Below are 5,282 nucleotides of genomic sequence, written 5' to 3' on the forward strand. Positions count from 1 at the left end.
GTTTATACCCTTGGAAAACATTATTGTAAGTTTATTTCTGTCACACCTGAACTCAATGTCTTCTGTGTTTCAGAAGAGGAAGGAAGCAAAAGTGACAGCCCTTTTCAGCAGGGAGACTGTATTTATTTTTTCTTCTGGTTACATAAACCAAGTTCCTTAACATCCTTTAGTCAAACTGCCTGGGGAAGTGTTGCATTTCTGACAGTGTATCAGTGCACTTTGAATGATGTTGTACAGAAATGATGTTTTAAAAGAATAGAAAGATGCTGTTTCCCAGATAGAAACCAAATGTAGTCATCCCTAACTGATGTAGAGGATTAGGTCCAGACCCTCTGCAGACCAAAATCTAAGAATACTCATCACCATTAGTAACATATTGCAGTATGGCCTGTAATGTATATATCTTCCTTTATACTCTGTCTCAACTATAGTTTACTTGTGCATTACACCAAATGCAATGTGAGGGGTAGGTAGACTGTATTATTTAGGGAATAATGGCAAGACAAAAATGTCAGTGTGTTTGCACATTTTGCATATAAAAATGCATACATATTTCATATGTATATAATGTATATGTATATGATGTATATGTATATGATGTATATGCACATGTTCAGTTAGTTGAACCACTGCTGCAGAACTCATGGACAAACAGACCTATTGTGTCTCAGAATGAGAGAAACTCATTATGAGATTGAAAACATGCTTAAAATAAAATAATTTATAATTAGCATAGCTATTTCTAGTTGAGTTTTTTTTTTAAACGGTGTTTGAAAAGAGACAAGGAAATATTGACAATTCTGACTATCAGGAATAAACTCCAAACTTCTTGGCATAGGAGACAAATCCGCATACCCCCTACCCATACCACATTCACTTGATAGAGCAAAACCTCAGTGCTTCCTTGTATATGGAACTGTGTATTGTTCTCTGTGCTAGTTAGTTTTATGTCTACTTGACACAGGCTAGAATCATCACAGAAGAGGTAGCCTCACTGGGAAAATAACCCCGAAAGATTTGTTGTAGGCAAGCCTGTGGTACATTTTCTCATTTGATGATGAATGTGGGAAGGATCAGCTCACATGGGTGTACCACCCATGGCTGGTGGTCTTGGGTTCTATAAAAAGGCAGACTGTGCAAGGCATACAGAACAAGCCAGTAAGCAGCACTCTTCCATGACCTCTGCACCAGCTCATGCCTCCAGGTTCCTACCTTGCTTGAGTTCCTGTCCTGACTTGCTTTGATGATGAACTGTGATGTGGAAGCACAAAGCAAATAATACTTTCCTCTTCAAGTTACCTTTGGTCACACCAATAGTAACCCTAACTAAAACAGAAATTGGTACCAGGATTTTGGAGTATTACTATGACAAGCCTGACTATGTAGAGTTTGGGAGCACTGTGAAAGGACTTTGGAACTTTGAGCTAGATTAAACTATTGAGTGTTCAAAGCTTGGTGAGCTGATCTGTAAAAATTTAGAAGATAAACAGAGAGGAGAGAAATGCAGACAGTAGAGGCCTGGCTTGTGAAGATACAGAGAGAAGTCTAAGAGTCATTTAAAGACTTCCTCATGACTGCTTCATATTTTGAATTAAGAACTCATGGTTCAGGTCAGCTAGGGCTGAAGAGTCAGCTCTCATTAACAAGAGATTTGCATCACCTAAGTAAAACCTTTATCTTACAGAGACAATTGTTGCTGGCTAGCTGAAGCTGAGAAATTAGTGGTGATTAAGAAGAGACCATGAAGTATTGCAGGTGTGGCTGCGGTATCACACGTGCATCCCTAGGTGGCAGGGAGGAATGAGAGAGGCTATGTCTACACTCAGTGTTCTGACCTAGGAACATCTGAATGATTAGCAACTTAAAATTCCCTGCAAAAAGCAAGCTGAAAAGACCACCAGTCCAGAGCCAGGGGGCTCAGACAGGGAACGAGACAAAAACAACTACTGGATCCTGATAGCTCCTAGAAGTGGACTACAGACTAGATCAGCTCAGATACCTCCCAAGCCCAGATCCAGGGATGTGAATTGGCCCCTCCCAACGTATACCCTGCTGATGAACTGCGCAAGTGCATGAACGGGAGCTTCCTATATTTCCAAAACTACAGGACATCCCTGACACGTGGCAACAGGAGGATATCTGAAAGGAGTCACAGGGAGGCTCCAGTATCAATAGAGTAGCAGAAGCCAGAGCCCTTGTACTTGACCATCAAGTCATTGCAATGAACATTTGCAAGCAAAGAAGTGTGGACTAAAGGGTTTACTCTGGAACCTACTGTGACACACTGCAGTTTCCACAATGAGATCTTTATTTTTTCTCTGTTGTAGGGCAGGAAGGTTGCAAGGGTGCAGGATGAGTATTAGAGTTGGGGAACATGAGTGGAATTGAGATGCATGATATGAAATTCACAAAGAACCAGCAAAATTTTTTAATAAAAGAAGAAGAGCATCATCATCATCATCATCATCATCACCATCATCATCATTGAGGTGAAATCTCCTGGGAAATGTTTCCTCTGAGTCAGCATATGCACTGTATATTCAGAGGTGGCCAAGGCCAAGGTTGTACCTTGCACTAGCAGCTGAACTTGGTAGTGTAAGAATCACCCAGGCTGTACTGGTTTTGAAGACATGAAGGAGTCATGGACATTAGCCGAGGCTTGCCCCTGAGCGGCAGGGCTGGAGTTCATATAGGGAATATGAAAGAGGCTATTGATAAAAGTGTATCTTGGTTGCAGCAAGAGACTCCAGGATTTTAGAGGTGTAAGTACTATGGGACAATCACCAAGGACAGCAGCAGCAGTGGAGTAGGATCAGCCAGAGCCTAGAAAACAAGCTGTGTGTGCTGCAGAGCACAGAGCCAGATACATAACTCAAGCCCTTTGAAGGAGTCCAGGAGATTATGGGTGAATTCCAGGATGGGACATTGGGTTATTTAAACTGCTGGAATTTGGGTTTGCTTTGTTCAGACTGTGCCATGTTTCTTCCTTGCTGAAGTAAAGTATTTAACTTAAATTTCGTTTTATAGGAGTCTGTACTTGAGAAACTTTGAACTTTTAGAGAGACTTCGAATTTAACAAAGACTTTGGGTTTTAAAAGAGACCGAATATTTTAAAGAGATGGAATTTGTAAGTGTTTGAATATTTAAAGACTATAGAACTTTTAAAATCTGGAATTTTTACATGTTAATGTCAATATTAATGTCTGATCTTGGAGATAAAGACAAGAAGGAAAGGCTGTGGCTTCACAGCGATGTGCTTGTGTGTCAATTTGACAAGAGGTCAGTTGTGGTGGCTAGTTTTGTGTCAAACACAAGCTAGAGTCACCCAAGAGGATGGAGACTCAATGGAGAAAATGCTTCTGTAAGACTGGGCTTTAGGCAAGCCTGTGGTTCACTTTCTTGATTGATGATTGATGTGGTAGGATGCATCTCACTGTGAGGAATGGCACCCCTGGGCTGGTGGTCCTGGGATCTATAAGAAAACATGCTGACCAAGCCAGGGGAAGCAAGCCAGTAACCAGCATTCCTCCATGGCTTCTGCATCCATACCAGCCTCCAAGCTCCTGCCCTGTGTGAGTTCCAGTCCTGACTTCCTTTGGTGATGAACAGCAGTGTGGAAGTATAAGCTGAATAAATCCTTTCCTCCCCAACTTGCTTGGTGGTCATGATGTTTGTGCAGGAATAGAAACCCTGACTAAGACAGCAAGTCAATAAGCAGTACTTCTTCATGGCCTCTGCATCAGATCCGGCCTCCAAGTTCCTGCCCTATGGAAAATATAAGCCAAATAAATTATTTTCTTCCCAAGTTGCTTTCAGTCATAGTGTTTCCACATAGAGATGGAAATCCTAACTAAGACATTCTGGAAGACACCGAGCACTTCAATTCCTCCTTGAACAGTACTTGGCTCTGAATTCCATGAATAGTTTAGAGCTATTCTTGCCTGCATGGTGTGTCTCTTCAGCTAGATTTATGTAATAAATTTAGTCAATTGTATTTATCTGTGTATCAATTATACTTAGTATAAGGTGGTAGCTACCAATAAATGTCTGGTAAATAAAATATATGAATGTGTAGGGCAGTTGTTGTTGACTTCTAGAAGCAATATTAGAAGCTCTGTCTTCCAACTTTTATGTTTTATAAAATAAAACCATTGTCTGGTGAAGGTTTGAACTGCTCTGGTTTACAGCAATATGGCTGCAGGGCAAGAACACAAGATTCTCTGCTTTCCACTCAGAAGCCTTTCTGCTGCTTGACTCCTGCCTGACTTGGAAATCAGCATGGAAAGTTTGACTCATTTTCCCAAGGTTTTCTACACAGTACTCCTAACTTCTGTGGTGATGACATTGACACTTTTAGAATAACTGAAGAGAAGCACTTACAACTCCCAGCCATCTAAGACCAACAGTAAATCCCTACATTTTCAGACAGTTCCTTGCCCACTTTGTAGCCTACCTCTTTTGTATAATAGAAGTACCATGTGGCAATTACTTAAAAATACTGTGGAGACCATGTTGGATCCAGGCTCCATATTTGACTTTATTTGACTTTTTTTTTTTAATGAATTACAGAATTTTTTTCTTGTAAATAAATTCTGGAGATAAGTCATTTGTCATAGAAATACATGATAGACTGGTAAATGATAGATAGATAGATAGATAGATAGATAGATAGATAGATAGATAGATAGATAAAGCCAGTATTGTTATATAGGTGATTGAAAGATAGGTAATTTCTTCCCAGAACATGTCTTACTTTTTCTTTATCTTCCTAGTGTTTTTGAAGTTTTTGAAGAGCAGAATTACTAAATTTGGACAAAATCCTACTGACTTATTAATTTTTTTCTTTTTGGTTCACCCTTTCTCTACCCATAAGAAGTTTTTGCTATCTGATGCTCATGAAGATATCTCTGATGTCTTCTGTCAGAATGTTCATTATTTTTATCCTTTACTATTTGGGATTCATCTTAAATTAGCTTTTTGAATATCACAAGCCTAGGAGTGGTGTTAACACTGCACGGACACTAATAGTACTTGTCTATTTCCTCTTAGAAAGAGGTAACATCTTTCTTTCAAATTCATCATATATATGAGTTTGCTTCTGGATTTTCTGCTCTGATTATCATTTTCCCAAGCCTATTCCTTCTTTATTGTTCTGGCTTTCTCATAGATCTTTTGAGTCTCACATTGTGTTCCTTTATTTCAAGATATTGTTACTGTTGCAGATCTTTTCATTTCCATATAAATTTTGGAGCTGGCTTGTAAATTATACCATGCAATTTATG

The 5,282-nt window shown here is 39.5% G+C and overlaps 1 non-coding gene across 1 annotated transcript; it reads left to right on the top strand.

Moving 5' to 3' along the window:
* The first annotated feature begins 1,738 nt into the window (after positions 1-1,738).
* Positions 1,739-1,869, top strand: LOC115029484 (small nucleolar RNA SNORA17). Its single transcript, XR_003835058.1, has one exon. It is a non-coding gene; the product is annotated as a small nucleolar RNA SNORA17 (small nucleolar RNA).
* The last annotated feature ends 3,413 nt before the right edge of the window (positions 1,870-5,282 follow it).

Source organism: Mus caroli, unplaced genomic scaffold (genome assembly GCF_978045245.1).
Source record: "Mus caroli unplaced genomic scaffold, Mus_caroli_1 scaffold_16, whole genome shotgun sequence".
Taxonomy (NCBI): domain Eukaryota; kingdom Metazoa; phylum Chordata; class Mammalia; order Rodentia; family Muridae; genus Mus; species Mus caroli.